This window comes from Misgurnus anguillicaudatus, chromosome 19, assembly GCF_027580225.2.
Source record: "Misgurnus anguillicaudatus chromosome 19, ASM2758022v2, whole genome shotgun sequence".
NCBI lineage: Eukaryota > Metazoa > Chordata > Actinopteri > Cypriniformes > Cobitidae > Misgurnus > Misgurnus anguillicaudatus.
In genome coordinates, this window is record NC_073355.2 from 17,601,042 (window position 1) to 17,622,076 (window position 21,035).

A 21,035-nucleotide genomic window follows, 5' to 3' on the forward strand; every position below is an offset into this window, starting at 1 on the left:
TCCGGATGTGCATTAGTTAATCGGATGATGCAAAACGTTGTTAAAGTGCACTATAGCTTGGTTGTTTCCCATCATGCAGTGCCATTAAAAACTCTTGTAAAGAGCTACAACACAGTGTCTGTGAAACATTATATTTAGAGCCTTCCAGTATATGACCAACAACAATGCAAGTTGTTTCTCCTCCATGAATTCCAGAGTTGTAAGGTGTACAAGCTGTCATATAGCGGCTCACCTCCTCACCTTCTGCTACATTAACAATCAGAAACAATGGTGAAGCAGAATCCCAAATGAAACCCACAACCCTGAGGGCGAGTTTTTCTGCGCTGTGACTAAAATAAAGCTCTCTGATTTCATGAGGGTTCTGGTCTTTTGGAGCAGTATGCTTTCAGGCAAATAGACGTATGTTTGCAATATACTGTATGTGCGGCACATTGGCTTCAATTTAATGAAAATTTAGCTAAATGTTGCTAAAAAACAATGTTATTTTGTGTATTTGGTATAATACAATGTTCACATGGTTTATGGTTAAAAACACATTACTTTCCACAAACCGTACATTTTTGTAGCTACAGATTTCACTCTTTTCCTGAAACGCACAGATTTGAAAAGCGTTGTGTCCCTGATTGGCAAGCTTACTTGTACGTTGTGATTGGCCTGAATACCTGTGACGTCTGCCGGAAATGTGACACTCCTTACCATGTTTGAAAGATTCGCTCACAATGCAATACTAACAGGAGTTAATTTACAGGCTGTGAGTCTAAAGCGGAAGGAATTATGATCATTTTGTTCTTCTCTACAAATCCCAGGAAGTAAACTGTTGCCTACAATCCGTGTGTTTGTTGCAGTCTATGAAAAGAGATTTATGTTGGATACGATAACTCCCGTCATTGTTTACTTTGGGGTTTGTACCTTTTGCATATCCTTAACATGTACTAATACACACGTACACACCAAATAAAATGTAAAAACATAAAAAGCAAAAGTTGGATCTACTTTAAAAATATGACTTCAATTGATAACACTTAAAAAATTAAGCTTTTAGGAAAAAAATAACATTTTAGTAAGAATTTTTTAAGTTAATCTAACTTTCATTTTTACAGTGTAGGATAATTTATAGTTACTTTTACAGTGTTACTGTTAGAATAATTAATAATAATAATAATATATTTTATTATTGCATTTTATTATTTTTTACATTTTGTATTTATTATTTGTATTATTTTGTAAAAATAACAAATTATTAAATAATACATTTTCTTATTTCATTTTATAACCTACTTTATTTATTTTTTTCCAGTAACACTTTACAATAAGGTTCATTAGTTAACATTAGTTAACAACATTAACATGAACTAATAATGAACTGCACTTATACAGCATTTATTAATCTTTATTAAAGGTGTAGCAGAGGATTTTCTTGATTTTAGAAAAGAACCGCCTTCTCCACTTTTTAAAAAAAAAATGCAATTGCGCAACACTCCTGATTGACAACCAGGAGGACCAAGTCTTGATGATCCACCTGGAAAAAGAAAATCCTCCGCAATACCTTTAAAATGTTCATTTCAACAATTACTAATACTTTTTAAAAATCTTGTTAGTTAATGTACCGTGAACTAACATGAACAAACAATTAAAAGCTTTATTTCTATTAACTAACATTAACAAAGATGAATAAATACTGTAACAAATGTATTGCTCATGGTTTGTTCATGTTACTTAATACATTAACTAATGAACCTTATTGTAAAGTGTTACCATTTTTCATTTTATTCAACAAAAATAATCGGATTCGTTATCATTAATTATTTGTATTATTGTTATTAGTAGTAGTATAGCATAATGATGCCAACATAATATGCAGTCTTCACCTGCAAGGTACCCCTACAACTGCTCGAGTTTGTTTACTTTCCTTCATTCAGATTATGAGAAAGCACACCACAGCTGCCCTCATGGCCAAACGCGATAACAAATCATTACTTTTAGAGTTTTTAAAGTTTTTCTTCTGTCCACATTTCTTCTCTTGAACCTCACAGACCTCTCCGTCTCCTCTCCACCCACGTCTGTGCTCTCAGCCTCTTACAAGAACAGATCTAAGCCATGTAGATATTAATACACTGTCAGGTCCCTTCACGGTGGCTGCACTCAGGACAGAGTATTATCAGTCTTACACCATGGTTTGCAAATTCTTCAATGACCTCTTTCAGCTGGAGGTATTTCCTGTGAGTTTTCCCCCGTGGCTAATCTAAGTTGTTCAGTCAACCCATACGGTCTCTTCCCACGACTCACTATTTCTTAGATTTTTGTGTGTTTATTGATTTAGCAATTCCCACTAAGAACCACAGAATCGAAATGTGGACCAAAACTGCATTTTAGTTTACTCTCATTTCTGTACAATGTAATCGGTCTGTCCACTCTACAGTTTAGGTTCTTCCGAAGAGTTTCTTTAATCCCTTTAAGTTTTTATGACTACACATGAAATATTCCCCAAACAAGTGTTGTTGGCCAGTGCAGCCGTGGGACAGCTGACATATGTTCAGCAGTAAAGCAAATAAAAGGATGTAGCAAAATTGTCAGAAGGCATTAGACTCAAACCTGATCTGTTTTCCCCGGACAGTCACGGTTGACAGGCATAACAACATAATGTAAGATTCAGACACTGGTCATGCCACCGGTCCATCCTCTCTTACATCATTCCAGCGATTTCTGCACACAAAGACTTTGTCAGCATACTTTTTCCACGTTTTATTCACGCAACCAGCTGTTTATTTTGCCCCTAACAAGCCTCTCTTGTCACCAGCAAGTGCTGGCTGCCATTCTTAATGTAACTTCAAACATGCCACATCACCCTCTCTGCAGGAACATTCGTTTTACAAAGTGCGTTAGATGCGCGAGTCATTTGTTTAGCGCTACGATATGAGTCTTTGGAGAATTGCATGTCTTCTCAGATGTTCTACGTGAACCTGATTTTGCTCAGCGAACGCAGCATTTTCTCTACAAAGCTGCTTTATAAAAATCACAAAAAGCCCTTTGTTATTTTCAATGTCACACATGTCAAAAATAACAGTGATGATAAAAAACAGCTGTGAACCATTTCCTCATTTCTCGACTAGTGTACTGCCGCGTGTGAGGTTTGATGAGAGTCGAGCTGAGCTCCTCGCTTGGCTGGTGAGCAGCTACCTGGGGAGAAGGTAGTCTGAGCTTCTGTTCGCCAGTAATTGCGCTTCAACACCGATGGCAGAGAAAATCCTGGCCGCCGCGAAGAGCTGCCACCCCTGCTGAGTGAAAACAAGCTCTTCGGTCTGCACGGGGGGCAGCTCTCACTCTATTTCCCGTATTAAAGGCGACACGGTGACTGTGGCATCCATATAGATCTCCTGACTGTTTGTGTGATTACTGTGTTGGTCATTGAAAAATTACATACAATTGCTTGTGTGTCAAAGGTGGCCACTTCAAAAAGGAAACACAACAAGGTTTGTGATTGTTGGAGCACTACTATAGGTGTAGCCTCTTGCTCCCACTGTCTTTTTTGTAGTTGTTCACATGCACTTTATGTGGCTAGGTACTTTTTTGGTCCTTAGGTCTGTCTTGTTTTATGTACTGTAGTGCACTATGCATATGGCTGAAATGACAATAAAGCTTCTTGACTTGACTTGAGATAAATGCAAATGGTGGAAAGTGTTAAGTTAGTTAACCAGATTGATCAGGACACCATAACCCACCCACATCCCATACAGAAGGGCAACAAACAAGGCATATTCGGCAGTGAAACCTCTTTGTGAAAGCTTGCTGTGATTTTGACAAGCCCTTCAAAAATGCAGGAAAAGTCATCGAGTCATATTCAGTAATGGTTGGGTAGAACAAGCTGGCAATTTCTCTGAAGAGCTCTAAAGAAATCATGTGTGAAATGGAAATACTTCAGTCTATGACAATCCCTGGAGCTGGTACCTATTGTGTCTAGGTTCATTTGTCCAGCAAACACTCATGATCTATCGCATAACCTCGTGTAATGTAAAAGGAGACCACCACAATGAATGAATCATTGCCTAGGCATTATGAAAAATTGCAGGGTTTGAATTCCTAATGAGCGTAACGTGAATCGACTTACGGGGACAATTTTTTAATAACTGTGACCTGAGAGATGGAAAGGAAGACATCATGAGAAATACGGTGCTAAATCCACTCACTGAGATGAAAATCACAGATATATAGAGAGAGCTGTGGTTGAAAGGTCTTTAACCCTCTCACTCCAGAGACAGAGCCGTCACTACAGAGCCTATTTCAGACGGCACTAATTATAGAGAATATGTGCAAATTATATACTTCTACTTTAATAATTGGATTTCATACATTGTACAGTGTGTAAAGCCTATGCTAATAAGGGTTCTGGGGTTGAAATCATTTAAAATGTCTGTGAATAGACATTTCTCTTGACTGAAAAACGACATCCATTAATCTACTATACGAGAGGTTTCGGCGCACCACTTCTGAACTCCACATATAGCCTCTATACACAGCTGTGCTAATAAGAATTTACTCATTTATATCATTGTGCCGGAACTCTATTAACATAATCGTAAGCATATTTAATTAAGTCCCACTTATACACTTTTATAAAACATGGCTCATGTTTCTCATCTCTGAAGATGCCTACAAGCTTTAAATATGACGAATACTTGATGAATACAGGATCATTCACTGAATAAACAGATCTTAATCATTTCCTTACTTTACAGTATATACATCCTATATGTGACCCTCCAGGCTAAAGTCTTATAATCTAATTATGAGATTAGGAGCCTCAAAGTTTGATTTCAACCATTAATATATGAAGAGTTTGGTTTCAAAACGAGATATTGTCAAAACATGTTTGTTATTATGCTATCATGTTATTATTTTGTTTTATAGTGCTAATTAGCTGTATTGTTTTGTTGTGAAGGCTTAAATCAAAACAAACCAACTGCAGTTTGATTGGTATTAATTGGAATGCACGAGATGTTTGAAAAATTAAACTATTAATATTATGATTTCTATAACATGAGCTTACTAAACATATCAATATTAAAGATATCAGGGTAATATTTTTGCAGAATGTTCTTTACATTTTGTATGATGATTTTGGCTGCATTTACAGGTTATATAATTAGAATATCATCAAAAAGTTGATTTATTTCACTAATTCCATTCAAAAAGCAAAACATGTATATTATCTTCATTCATTACACACCGACTGATATATTTCAAATGTTTATTTCTTTTAATTTTGATGATTATAACTGACAACTAAGGAAAATCCCAATTTTTCAACAAGGAATGCGACAGCTGAAACGCATTGCATACGTCTGTTGCGTAGTGGTTCTTGAAGCACTGACTACAGCTGCAGTCCACTCTTTGTGAATCTCTCCCACATTACATTTTTGAATGGGTTTTGTTTCACAATCCTCTCCAGGGATTGGTTATCCCTATTGCTTGTACACTTTTCCAACCATATCTTTTCCTTCCCTTCGCTTCTATGCTTGGACACGGAGCTCTGTGAACAACCAACCTCTTTTGCAATTACCTTTTTGTGTCTTGCAAGGTGTCAATGGTCGTCTTTTGGACAACTGTCAAGTCTGCAGTCTTCCCCATGATTGTGTAGCCTACAGAACTAGACTGGAGACCATTTAAAGGCCTTTGTTTAGAGTGTGGCACCAGGGCTCTCCTATATTGAACCTTTTTACAATATTCTAATTTTCTGAGATACTGAATTTGGGATTTTCCTTAGTTGTCAGTTATAATCATCAAAATAAAAATAAAAATTTCAGTATGTGTGTAATGAATTAATATAATATTTTAACTTTTTTGAATAGAGTGAAATACATTTTTTTTTTATGATATTCTAATTATATGATCAGTACACTTTATGTGAATCGATCAAGTTTTTTTTTTTTCATGTTGCACAGATCGTATATGACTCGCAAACTTGTAGCAGGCAAAAGCGCACAGATTCCAATATTCTCAGATTGGTTTAAGGCCTTATTCATATGTGGAAAAAATGGATATGAATTGGATACATGCATTCACGTCATTGAAAAAGTGAAGATGGCAAATGACGTCAACTCAGGTGGACACCACCCCTGCGATCACATGACTCCTCTTAGCAGCGCAATAAAAGACGATGACTTCACTTAGTGAAGTAATGCTAAAGTTTACAGTCTTGTTAAAGAAATAAAGTGGTATAATCTTTTATTTAAACATTGCATAATAATTTTCTCTTTGTCCATTCCATTTCGTTACTTTGACTTCCTCTGTGGTTTTAGCTGTTATGGGTCAGTATGTGTACTTTGAATTGTGTCACCAAGTGTTTAGTGTTAATACAGATATTGGATACATCGCTTGTAAAAGATCAGATATAGTCAACAAATCGAAATTGGGCATCAAGATCTGCAGTGTAAACCCAGCCAATGTAAATCAGAAATGACTAACTGGGACTATAGCTGGTTCACAAAAAAATATATACATAAATATAGACAGCAAAAGCTGTCACCATAGACTGTAAAAAAGATGGACGTAGTGTCCGTGACGTCACCAATAGGGTTCTGAAGATCGTTTGTCAAGCTTAAAGTAGGTGGTGCCTGCTGTTGCCATCTTGGCCGCGCGTCACCGCGCATCACTCGCAAATATCCGAAAATGGGTAAAAAGGCGGGATGAGGGTGAAGCTGAGGTGACTGGTTGCTGAAACCACACCCGCCTAGCTCGATTCTAGTGACAGCAGTGGCTGTTTAACTGTCACTCAAGTGCCCATGCCCTTAATTATACAGAACTTTAAAGCTTAAATATAATTTAAACAGATGAGTTTCAAAAAAATTCACACCCTTCACAGTTGTCATGAAGGGCAAAATTAGCTATACAGACCAAAAACACTTTTTGTACCAAGCTGTAAGCACAATATTTTCTACTGTAAAGTTGCCCATTTTAACATGGGGTCTATGGGAATTGACTCCCTTTTGGAACCAGCCTCTAGCGGCCAGTCGATGAATTGCAGTTTAAATCATCACTCCTGTATTGGCTTCATCAGAGATCGGAAGGTTGCCCCTTGGCAAAGAAAGATACATATTGTACCTAAATGGGTAACATCCCAGTGGCAGCTTTTATAACTTTCTTTTGAGCATGTAGCATCAAAATCACTTGGCAGTTTTCCATATTTGTGTGCAACATTTTACTGCAGAAACCTATTTCTTCTTTCCTAACCAAACACAAAACATGATAAAAATGATCATATTCGTCTATTCAAATTAGACTCATTGTTGTACAGTAGATCACACCTTATTTATCTTATAGTTCCTGTAGCTCAGTGGTTAAGCATTGCGTTAGCAGCTTACAGGGTTGTGGGGTCGATCCCAAGAACACACATTATGATAAAATGTAAACCTGTAATGCACTGTAAATCGCTTTGGATAAAAAGTGTCTGCCAAATACGTAAATGTTTTCATAAAACTAGCACAGTTAATGTTGTATCCACAATATTTATTCTTAGTGAAGTCCCCCATGTTTATACAGCAACACTGACAAGACAATAAAGGTCAGAGGTTGGTACTGTAAACCTCACCACAGCAGGACAACACTCGAGGCAGCCGCGAATTTAAGTAACCCTGGATTACAGAGGACAACATCACAGCCTTGAGGAAAGATTATTGTCCACTTTGAAATATTGCTGCCGGTATCCGAACTCAGCTGTCACTGTGAGGGTCACGCTTTGAAACGCAATAAGCCGAGAAGACTGAGAAACCTATTGTCACTCAGTCACAAAGATACATTAACTATAATAAATAATTGATAACTAATTAAACAGCACACTGATCAAGTTGAGCGTGACGGGATTAATACAAACCTTAATAGAAGAAGAGAGGTGAATTTGACGGAATCTGTACAGTGAATCTGATTGAGCACTTCAGAGTTTGTCCATACTGACGCAGACATATTGGTCGTCACCGCAGGTTCGCAAGGGTCTGAGGTTTATAAAAGAGCCCTGTAGCATCTCAGATCTGTCTGCTTTAGAGACAAGTAATCTATTCCATTTGCTCGGCTCTGCTTGTCGCCCCACACTCGCGTGAAATGAAACCTGTAAATCCTTGACTGAAGGTGGCCAATTTTAATAAGATGAGCACACATTACAATGTAGCTCATCTCCCCTGAAGTCTATTTAATAAATAACAGATGTCCTTTGCTCAAAATTGCAAAGAGCGACCTGTGGGTTAGGTAAAGAGCGGCGAAGAGTTCAACCCTGTGCTTTAGTGGACCAACTTATTGGTTTAATAAACTATTAATAAACTATATATGTTTATTTATTAGCATGCTACAGTTGCTGTGGTGAGCAGAGATGCAGATTGCATGCCTCTTCACAGCCTGCATGCATACATAATCTCTTAAAGCATCAAAATAATGTAATCCCATTAATTTAGCATCTGCCTTCCCGATGTGAAGCTCTTTCAAGCAGCCTTGTTTAGATCCAAATCGATGGTTGTTAGGGGTTAGATGACAGGTACCTGTCAGACTGTTTAATGTCTTGCAATTTGTTCAACAGCGTCTGATCTCTGACTATGTGTTGCCAGGGACAGCTGTTTGTCTAAATCTGTCATGGCTCATCGGTCAACTACAACTACAGACAAGGAGAACTGGATTGGGTGTGAGTTCATGTATTTAAAAAGCTTGGCCAGGTGAAACAGCATTAAAGTCTCATCAGTACCTAGACAACTGCATCCATTGATTCTGGGATATAGCCCTAAAATGCATACTGAAATGACTTAATGTGCATTACAAGGTAACATTTTATGTGTGCTTCCTGGGAGTTGCAGCCATTAAATTAAAAGCAATAAAGCAATCTTCTACCAATTGAAGGGATACTCTAGCCTGGGTGCCAGCCGATCTTAGCCCCGCCCACAACATTTTGAAAATGGGAAGATCGGTCTGGCGTTTTTCCGTTGAGGAGCTTCTATGCCAGACCAAAAGCTGGTCAACCAATCAAACTCGGCGTGCATGAAAAGATGGATATAGTAAGACCTTACAGCAGATCACGTTGGCCAAAACACGAAATGAACCGCGTTTTCAAAAGATGTTGCGGGCAAACACAGACATTTGCATCAGGACGGGATTACATTTCTCAGAGGACCTCTGAGTTCGGCGAAAAACAGTAGGTAAATTGCTCTGGAATTTTTACGGAGGACGTCAGAGAAAAACACAGACATGGCCGATTCGGACGGGTTTAAAAACACAGAGGACCTCCGAGAAGCACGATTTTCTCAGAGGTCCCCCTGTAAAATGAATCCCGTCCGAATAGGGCTATTGTAGCGAAATTACTAGCAGTTTGGTCAGGCTGCTAAAGACGCCATTTCAATATACGTCACACACTCCGTTGCTCTGATTGGTCGTAGGTCTATCCAATTGAGTGCAGAGGCATTTTTCGGTTGAGACACGCCCCATAATCATAGCCCAATGGAGCGGTATCAGACTCAAATTCTGACTAGAATTGAGTATGACAACTTCAGGCTAGGGATACTCCAAAATTAAACCATGATTTACTCATCCTCAAGCAATCTGAGATATACATATGTCCATCATCTTCCAGAAAAACACAATATTTTAGTAAATCTCCTTAATCCTACAAGCTTTATAATGGTAGAAAACAGGAATTAGGGAACAACTTCTGACACATGGCTTCAAAGGGTTAATAAAGGTGGGGGACGCTTGATGTATAAAATGGTTCATGGGAACAGCTACCAAGCTTATGGACAATTTTCACTAGTTTTCGCCATCATCCACCCAATAACAGCATTATGAAATTAAATGATTCTGCTGATGCTGGCACAAAACTGACAAACATGTCGAAAAAAGCCTTCACCAAATATAGCACAAAAACTGACATATCCTTCATTCGTGTATCATGCAGTAACACAACACACCCAAACATCAGCCGTGAGAAGAGCCACAGAAGTCTGACCGTGACACAAGTCGTGGCTCTGTCTTTGTGAACAATTTGTGCGAGAACAAGTATTGAGCTTCACTTTATTATGTCTATAACTCTCATTTCTCCCCACAAGACGATTAAAAAGATAAAACTCAAAGATCAAATGTCAGCACGGCAGCAATGCACATTAATTCAGGAGGCTAATAAGCAGCACAAATAATCAATATCACACTGCAGGTCTCTGTTTTGTTCACCATATTACTGGGAAATAATCATGTTCCCTAATTACACATGCAAATGTAACTATCTATCACCAGTTCTGTGCATCACAATTTAATGTTTTTCTCACACACTGATGATAATGTACTGAGCAGCTAGGAAATATTAATATTAAATGGTATAATTGCATGAATGGTTATTAAAAAAGTTATATATTGTGGTGGAAAACATAAAGCTATAAAATACATTATAGTTTACAACAAGGTGATTTATATAAATATATGTTTTAATTTGAAATATCTAGATATTCCTGAAATACACTTTGTTGGATATTTAGGGACTCCTCGATTTCCTTATGTTTGTTGTGTGTTAAAATACAAAGCACACTTCATGTAGACCAAGCAGTTTATTCTCACAAGCTGTATTCACTTTTTCAACAGAAAGTTGCACGTTGAGTTTCAGTCATGTATAGACCGTTTCATCGCAGTGACGCGATACGCACCTGATACGAAATTTACTTCCAGTTTCATTTTTTTTAATGGTCTGACTAGTTGCTAAACTGAACTCTTGAACAAATACCTCGTCGAAAATAACAAATGTCTTGGTTTCCTATAGTAATCTACATGTTGTTTAGTTTGCTTGTTATATAAATAAACTACGTTTAAAGGGGTGGTTCAATGGTATTTCATGCATTCTGACTTATTAACACAGTTATAAAGTTGTTTCCTCATGCTAAATGTAGGCAATGTGTCAAAAAAGGAGTTGGGCGTTACAGTGTATTTTTGTGCCGAATACACTTCACCAAGGTTCATACAAGTTTCAGAAAGATTTTTCAATCAGCAGGAGACGCTAGAACTTACAAACATCAGATAACGCGGCAGCTTTGTTTCAAAACTCAACAATGGCACGAAAGAAGAAATGTGTTTTGGATACAAGGAGAAAAAAGCCAGCCTTATGGAAACAATGGATATAGTTTATTAGGGGTAGCAGCGGAGTTTTGCGTGTGTGTTTAATGTGCTGGATTTCATTGAAAATCCCAACCGGGTCATGAGTTGCAGGCGGTAAGTAAGATTTCTGTCTTATGTTGGAAATAGGCGTGTGTATATTATATAAATGACACGAACATGTAGTGAATCATAAGTTATAAGTGTTGTATAGTGTTGCATGATTCGTAGCCTACTCGGTCCTCCTGTGGTAGTAACTCTTCTTTATTTTTTCGTACGTTATCGGAAAGAACCTGTAAAGCTAATCTTTCTTTTATAAATCTGATTAAACTAAAGAATCGTCAGAGCTATAAAGGATGTAATACTACTCTATGCGTATTTCAGATTAACATCAGAAATGCAGAAACAGCGTGTTATGTGAGCTTTAAAGTGCTTTGTTGTTATTTACTCTTAGCGGAGTTTACCGGAAGTTACGTGTTGACCACGAAAGCCGCTTGTTTATGTTGTTACTGCTGAAACCGTCTATTAAGACATGAAAACAGCTAATAGTGTGCGCTTCTGAAAATCTATAGCACACACATACAGGTGTGCAGGACCCAGAATTTATAAAGAAAATGTTTAGTAGGAGAATTCAGTAACATTTTAAATAGAGCATGTATGTCTAAGTTATTTTACACCAGAATTGATATAGAAAATACACAAACTGACCTTATACTTGTGGTTAAACTTGATTGTAAAACAGGTTTTATGGTTAATCATTGCTGCTACATATTTTTAATTGATAGTAGCTAGAGCCTGCTGGAAAAATGGCAGAATGTTGATAGATGACACCATGTGCTAATTAGCATATTCATGATGGCATCACTTCATATTTGCATGCAGACTAGTTTTGGGGTCAGAGGTTTGAAGTGACGAAATTGACAACGGTGGCTGAAATACTGCGGTGCAAGCATGTCGTGAAACTAGGTCTACCATCAAGGTAGTGGGTACAGTATGCTGTCTGATCCAGAAACCCATTTTGGTTTTGGAGAACATTTGAAAAACACTTTTTAAAAAATTGAACAAAAATCATTTCAAATGTTAAATACATTTCGGCTGCTTTCATTGAAATTTAGAAAGAAAAATGAAAGAGGACTATTGAGGCAATGCTATTTATGCATGCACAAAGCATAAATGACATTAATGTTCTTCAAAGAACGTTGTTTCAAACAGAGGCTGTGTCTCGTCTCACTGGGATAACAAAAAACAATATGCTTAAAACCCCATCAGCATGTAGTTTACGAATCTGACAAGAAACTGTTCATTTTCAAGGTCTCTTTGACTGCGAAATGTAATAAAGGCATATGCAGTCAAAGTGTGATAGCATTGGAATAAATCTTTAATAGATCTGTCAAGCCATGAATCCATCACCTCTTTGACACTCAATTCCGTTAAAACAAATTATATTGTGTCAAATATTTTATGAAACACTGCGTTATATAGAGCAACCAGCGATACAAATATAGTGTGCTTGTTCATGCACTTCAATGCTGTCATGACATGCCTTCAGATGACACTTCAGTTTCTTTCTGTGGTATTAATATTTGCAATGTTTATGGTTAAGGGATGATTAAAATATGCCATTGTGGGCCTGAAACATACTGTGGTACTTCAGGAGCTCCTGCTGTGTACGGAAACCAGACAAACCTGCCGATGGTCTGTCAGAGCCGGAGTCTAAACAGCTGGACTGCAGTGAATGCCATCTGTCTTCCTGTAAATTACCCCCTGAGGTTATTTTCCCATTCTAAAACCAGCATCTGATGGGGTGACCTTCTGTGCAGTCATAAAAGCTATGTTACATCATAAACTGCCCAGCATCACCACCTTCAGTTTCCACCAGGTCATTTGCTTGAAATTTGTCCACATTATGTACACTCTCTGGAGAAAAGGTACAAGAGTTGTCACTGGGACGGTACCTTTTAAAAATGTCCTAATATGTACAATTTTGATAAAGAAATTAACCTTTAATGTAGCAATATGTCCTTTTTGGTACAAAAGTGTGCCTTTTAAAAAGGTACCACTCTAGTGACAACTTTTGTACTTACTTTTCTGAGAGTACATAAAAATGCAGAGGTTGCACAACAGTACAAATAATCAGTTACACTGAGAAACCGACACAAAGTTGGATATTTTAATCCATTATGTTTGTTTTAATTTTCTCAATAATAAAGTATAGATGTATTGTCTTTCTGTTTGCCCTGTGATGGACTGGTTATCTATCCAAGATGTCTCACGCTTACAGCGAGAGATGCTGGGACGGACCCGGGCCACTTGCGACCTTGTAAATTTGGAGAATGGATAGATGGACGTCATTTCATTTGTGTATGTAGATTCGATATTGTCCTGAAATGGCTGATATTATCATTTTAAATATCTATAAAGGAAAACACCAGTTTACCTCGGAGTAGCTCACTACCTCACAAAGCTCCCAGCATTGTTAAAGGACTGTATAGTGTAGTTTTTTATAGATGCCTAAAGGGCGGTCCACATTTCACGTCTCTATTTGAACGCACTTTATCATCATCATAGCCCGTCTCCTCTGAAAGTGTATGGGTGGCCAACAACAGCTCTCTAGAGTCCTCTGTCCTGGGCCATCCTCTCTATCTGGTTCCAGGTGTAGCCCATCTTTGAGATGTCAGCCTCAAGGTCACGCCGCAAAGTGTTTCTTGTACGCCCTCTTCTTCGTTTTCCCTGTGGGTTCCACCTCAGTGCCCTGGTGACTTGGGTTGGTGGTTTACGCTAGGTATGCCCTATCCAGCCCCATCTCCTCTGTTGGATTTCTTCTTCAGCAGGAAGTTGGCAAGTTCTATCCCAAAGGTTGGCGTTACTGATGGTGTTAGGCCAGCAGATCTCAAGAATCCTTCTGAAACAGCTGTTGATGAAGAACTGGACTTTCCTGATGGTGGTTAAGGTCGTCATCTAGGTCTCTGCTCTATACATGAAGAATGACTTCATCTCTTCTTTAGAGATGAAAAGTCGGACCTTGGTGGTCAAGGACAGCTCTTTAGAGGTCAAGATTTTCTTTACCTGTATGAAGGTGACACTTGCTTTGCCAATTCTTTCCTTGATGTTCGCTTCTCTACTGCCCTGTTGGTTGATGATGCTACTCAGGTAAGTGAAGGTCTGAACTTCTTCCAGGGACTTCAGTTAAGAGTGACTGGTTCAGTACTGCTGAAGTTGATCTTCAGGATCTTGCTCTTGTCCTTATGGATGTAAAGGCCTACTTGTAATAATGTGGCTGCCACAATATTTGTCTTTGTCTTTGAACACACTTGCCGCAAATCTAAATTCAAAGTAACGTTTTTGCATTGCAAGTCCAATCAAATAGACCCCTTCAAGGTTTGTAAACATTGAATGACGATAGGGTGCGCGTGCAGCATGGGGTCAAACTGTTCATACCATTTAGGCTTTATAATTTAATCTAACAGAGCTGAAAAATGATGACTTACCTCAAATGAAGTGAGCACTACATTATCCCAGTCTGCACGTTAATTGCTTGCAGACGCAGATGTTGCATTTTTTTTTTTTTTGAGATTCTGCATGAATCGCGAAAACTTAACGGAAGACCTGGTGCGATTTTCACAGCCCACGACGTAAGTAGGCATTTTTGACGATACCGAATAATACACAACTCAATCTGCTGTAATGACTTTTCTTACCCCAACATGAGCAGTGGGAACCACCTGTGACGTAAACCGTGAAGGGGTCTATAGAGAGCGTCGCAGTTGCAACGTGGTTGAGACGCACACGCGGTGTGGCAAGCTCTTTTTTAAGACATGCCGGTGCCAAAGGCAGTTGAAAATACTTTTCAGAATGGCGCATCAGAAAGCGTATTGGAAAGTAGGATGAAAGCAGCACAGTCGCATTTTTCATGGTTAAGACTACAATAACAAAATTTTTTAAATCTAAGATTTAAATTGTTGACGACTAATTTACAGAACAGAGCTTCATAGTATAAACAATTTCTAGGCTAGATTTAAATGTATATTTGTCAAATTATTACTTTTTCATAAATGTTTTTGAAATTCTGTCAGATTTGAGATAACACAACCTCTAACATCTTTTCTGATTAGGGTACTCCCTTGAATAAATCCAAATTTAGGTTAAGCTATTCCCTTTATTGTGTTCATAATTACATAAGTGTGTACCTTTATATGCAAACAGCTACTCTCTGGTTCCTTTCCAGATGTGTGTTTATAACTTAAGGGGCGGTCACACTAAACTTTTTGTTTCATTGACTCCATTTATACGCATGCTCGTGCAAAGATATTTTGCATTTCGCTACATACTACTGTACGTGAACTCTGACCTGCAAATTCATATCACGTGGAGACATGTGACCAGTAGAAAACCAGTACGTCATGGCGTGACCCTTTTCTCTACTAAAAAGCAAACTTGGAAGAAGCACTCCCCACCCATATTCGCACTAACGTCCAAAAATATTTGCTTGTTTAACGTCTAGTGTGATTCCACTTTATATAGACAGGTGAGTGCTTTTGGTTAAAATGAACGAAAACATCTCTGTTCCCTATCAAAAGCTACTCTCAATGCTGCGCTGCTAAGCGCTATGGGGAAACGTCTTTATTGTTGACCCGCTGAATATAGTGTGCAAACACGTCAATGAAATTGACCCGGAGGTATTTATAGTCTCGGTTGATGACGACATCAAAGCGCACGTGAAGCGAGACTATAAATTAAATGAAAACAGCTGTGATACTCAGGTCTTTTGTCTTCAGACCGACATCTGTGTATGTGTGCTACACGATCTAAAAAATCATCAAAAACTATCTCTTACCTTTTGAACTCCACTCGAGATCTTTGTTAGGAGTTAGATTCCAACTAGATAGAGTGCAGTCTTTCTCTCTTTCCGATTTTACAAGAGTTTAAGTTAAAAGAATGAGTAAGAAGAGCCACAAGCAGTCTAAGGTGTGTGTTTGTTCTCGCGCTATCGCTAAGGACGACACACACACTTACTGCTTTGTGTGTCTGGGGGAGGAGCATGCGGTCACGGCTTTACAGTCAGATGAGTGCGAGCATTGCGAGTCATTCTCTATAAAAATGCTTCGTGCTCGCCGTGATTATTTCTTAACCGCACCTAAAAGTTTAGGCTCATGGGGCTCCCAGATGGATTTGGCTGATGAGCAAGAGACAGGCGCGTCCTCTTCTCTTGCTTTATCTCCAAATCCATTTATTCCATCACATGATCTTGAAGCGCACCCCGGTGCTTCTTCGGTTCATGTGGGGGGTAAAGATGATGATGATGATTATGATGATGATTTTTCTCTCGGTTCTGCGGACTTTGATAAACCAGCCTCCGAGCGTTCCTCGCACGATCATAGATCGGTCGAGGAGCTTCTCGAGGTGGTAACCCGTGCGGTGGCCAGATTACAGATTGACTGGCCTCGCGAACCAGAGACGCCCAAAACAAATAAATTAGGTGATAGGTTTCTGTCTGTTGGCAAAGAGGAGAGGACGAAACATGAGCCTCTCCCCTTCTTTGAGGATCTCCACGGTGAATTAGATAAATCGTGGAAGAGACCATACTCTTCACGTGTTTTCGTGCCCTCGACGTCGGTTTATTCGACTATCGTGGGTGCAAAAGCACGCGGATATACTGAGATGCCACAGGTGGAAGAGACGCTAGCTAGTTATCTCTCGCCTGGCTCGGCATCAACATTAAAGAAACCTTCCCTTCCTACGAAGCCATGTAGAATAACCTCAGCTTTAGTGGGTAAAGCCTATCAATCTGCAGGTCAGGCTGGTGCTGCGCTGCATACTATGGCGGTGTTACAGGCGTATCAGGCTGACTTATTAAAGGATTTGAGTGCGGGCGAGACAATTGACAAAGAGGTGTTTGATGAGCTGCGTAGGGCTACAGATCTGTCTCTCCGTGCGACCAAGCAAACGGCTCGCGCTATCGGCCGTTCTATGTCCGCTTTGGTTAGCACGGAGAGGCATTTATGGTTGAATCTGTCTGGTATAAAGGAGAAAGATAAAGCGTTTCTCTTAGATGCTCCTGTTTCCCCGTCAGGGCTGTTTGGCGATGCGGTTGACTCCGTCGTCACAAAATTTACAGAGGCTAAAAAACATGAAGAGGCTTTTTCGCAGTTCTTGCCTCGCCGCGCACAAGGGGAGGGGCTGTCTGTCACGGTCACCCGACCTCTTCCCGGTCCTTCAAAGCGAAGGGACGCGAAGAAGGAGAGTGTGGCGAATCGTGTTCCCCCGCAAAGAGCTTGGGGTTCGACTCGCCGCCCTCAGCAGCCCCCCAGGGCAGACCTCAGGACTGTTATTAATAGGAAAAAGCAGTCCTGACGGTTGCATCCACTCTAGGGCTCATCGGCGGGGCGGAGCATATCGCTTTACATCCCATCGCTCCGTCCCGTTGCCCTCACGAAACCTCCCCACCTCCGCCGCCTCTGGGCTTGCGGATGGCGGTGGTTTCCAGCCAAAAGTTAAAGGCCCCCTGTTCTCCTGCTGTCATTCAGGAAACAGGTCTTTTAACATCCCCCCAAGAAAAAATATTAAAGCTAATACCATTATCAGAGAGTCTGGCAGCGTGGGAACTTCTGCCAGGTATTTCTGGTTGGGTAATAAGCACAGTACACATAGGATACAGAATCCAATTTATTCGTCGTCCTCCGCGCTTCAACGGCGTGATATTTACTTCCGTGAGACCGGAGCGGGCACATGTACTGTTGCAAGAGATACAAACTCTGTTGATGAAAGGGGCCATAGAACATGTTCCCCTCCCAGAGAGAAACTTGGGTTATTACAGCAGATACTTCCTGGTTCCCAAGAAGGACGGGGGGTTGCGTCCAATCTTAGATCTTCGAGGTTTAAACAAAACAGTAAAAACTCTCAAGTTCAAGATGTTAACAGTCAAGACGGTTGTGGCACAAATTCAACGTCACGATTGGTTTGTCACAATCGATCTGAAAGACGCATATTTTCACATAGAAATATTGCCACAACACAGGAAGTTCCTGAGGTTCGCTTTTGCAGAAGAAGCATACCAGTTTCGGGTTCTTCCGTTCGGCCTAGCCTTATCACCCCGCACATACACGAAATGCATGGATGCAGCACTGGCTCCATTGAGACTCCGGGGCATCCGCATTCTAAATTACATAGACGATTGGCTAATACTAGCGAAATCACAAGAGGTGGCGCTCCAACACAGAGACATTGTGTTAGCGCATCTACTTTCTCTAGGGTTGAGACTCAACACCAAGAAAAGCGTTCTTTCTCCTGCCCAGAGAACGACATATCTAGGGATAGTCTGGGACTCGATTACGATGCGAGCACATCTGTCTCCCGCACGGATCGCGACCATTCAGCATTCCTTGAGCAAAGTCAAGCTAGGCCAGGACCTCACGGTAAAACAATATCAAAGGATATTAGGGCTCATGGCTTCAGCATCCACGGTGATTCCTTTGGGGCTGTTGCACATGAGACCGTTTCAGTTGTGGCTCAGAGCCAGAGGGTTTCATCCAAGGGCCAACCCTCGGAGGCTAATAAAAGTGACGCGCCGCGGGCTTCGTACACTAACTATGTGGGTAAGACCCCGGTTTCTTGCCTTGGGTCCCACGCTAGGGGCGACTTGTCGTCGCAGGATGCTAACGACAGACGCCTCCCTGACGGGCTGGGGTGCGATCTTAGATGGTCGTCCAGCTCAAGGGAAATGGGAGGGTCATCAACTCAGTTGGCACATCAATTGTCTGGAGCTGATGGCTGTATTTCTGGCCCTGAAATATTTTCTCCCCCAACTGAGGGGCTGTCATGTCCTAGTGCGGGTGGACAACACAGCGACAGTCTCGTACATAAATCACCAGGGAGGTCTGCGCTCGCGCAATTTGAACAGGTTGGCGAGGCGGATCTTACTCTGGGCTCAGGACAAGTTCCTGTCGCTCAGGGCAGTCTACATACCGGGGAACCTGAATGTAGCGGCGGATTCACTGTCCAGAGAAACGTTGTTGACTGGGGAATGGAAACTCCACCCAGACATAGTTTCTCAGATATGGACCAGATTTTACAGAGCGGAGGTGGACCTCTTCGCCTCTTCTCAGACAGCGCAATGTCCCCTTTACTTCTCTCTGAGTCCCCCAGCCCCCCTGGGTCTGGACGCAATGGCGCATATATGGCCCAACAAGTGCCTCTATGCGTTCCCTCCAGTTGCACTACTCCCGCAGGTCCTAGCCAGAGTTCGCCAACAAGGCTCGTGCCTCTTATTGATAGCACCACGTTGGCCGAACAGAGTATGGTTTTCGGAGATAATATCTCTCCTCAACGGCTCGCCGTGGGCGATTCCGGAGAGGAGGGACCTTCTGTCTCAGGCGGGGGGCACGATATTTCATCCCAGGCCCGACCTGTGGAATCTTCATGTTTGGCCCCTGAAGGGCACCAACTAAGAGGCACAGGGCTCTCACCTGACGTTATTGAGACCATCTTAAGTGCTAGGGCCTCCTCCACTAGAAAGTGTTATGCCCTTAAATGGGGTGTCTTTGAAGCATGGTGCATGACACATAATGCAGATCCTGTTAACTGCCAGATTGCTACAGTTCTGAGTTTTCTGCAGGAAAAGTTGTCAGCAGGTTTATCCCCATCCACTCTCAGGGTTTATGTGGCCGCTTTTTCGGCTTGCCACGCCTTAGTGGACGGGGCACCACTCGGGAGGCATCCTCTGCTCGCTCGCTTTATTCGTGGGGCAAAAAGATTAAGGCCTCCAACAAGAACTAAGATTCCTTCGTGGGACCTAGCTATAGTCCTTGAGGGTCTGGTTCAGACCCCTTTTGAACCTCTAGAGTCAGCGTCTGATAGACTTCTGACACTAAAGATGGTTTTCCTAATCGCAATAACTTCTCTTAAGAGAATTGGGGATATACAGGCTTTGGCGGTCTCGCCATCCTGTTTAGATTTTGCCCCAGGTATGGTGAAGGCCATTCTGCATCCTCACCCTGATTACTTGCCTAAGGTTCCCTTCTCGGCTGCACATCCGGTCATTCTTGAGACTTTCTGCCCGCCGCCATTTGTTACGTCGGAGCAGGAATTACACCACAAATTGTGTCCAGTCCGTGCTCTCCAGGCCTATGTCCACCGCACTAGCCAGTGGCGTAGGTCAGAGCAGTTGTTTGTCTGTTTTGGGGGCCGCAACAGAAGTGCAGCTGCCGCCAAGCAGTCTATATCTCATTGGGTTAGGGATGCTATTGCTCTTGCTTATGAGGCGCGCGGTCAGGTTTCGCCAACGGGGCTGAGAGCCCACTCCACCAGGGGGGTAGCCTCCTCTACGGCTCTAGTAAGAGGTGCCCCCTTACAGAGCGTTTGTGATGCGGCAGGCTGGTCCTCTCCGCATACATTCATAAAATTTTATAGCTTGGATGCTCATGTCACTCCAGGTTCCCATGTCCTCGAGTCAACATCACAAGCTACTGTCTAACTATTTGCTCTACTTATAGGTGTTAGTGAGGCGGCAGGAGTATCCTTTCCGCACACACCCATGACTTATAGTTTGGCTACTTATGTCTGAGATTTCCTTGCGTTCTTTGTGCGCACACCTACACACCCGTAAGGGGTCCAGACATCTCCAAGCACGGCAGCGTGGGTATTGTCGTTCCCCATAGCGCTTAGCAGCGCAGCATTGAGAGTAGCTTTTGATAGGGAACGTTGGGGTTACTTGACTGTAACCTTGTTCCCTGAAAAAGCGGAACGAAATGCTGCGCTGTCTTGCCGTGCAGTAGATGAACCAGGACTGGTCTTCAGACAAAAGATCTGAGTATCACAGCTGTTTTCATTTAATTTATAGTCTCGCTTCACGTGCGCTTTGATGTCGTCATCAACCGAGACTATAAATACCTCCGGGTCAATTTCATTGACGTGTTTGCACACTATATTCAGCGGGT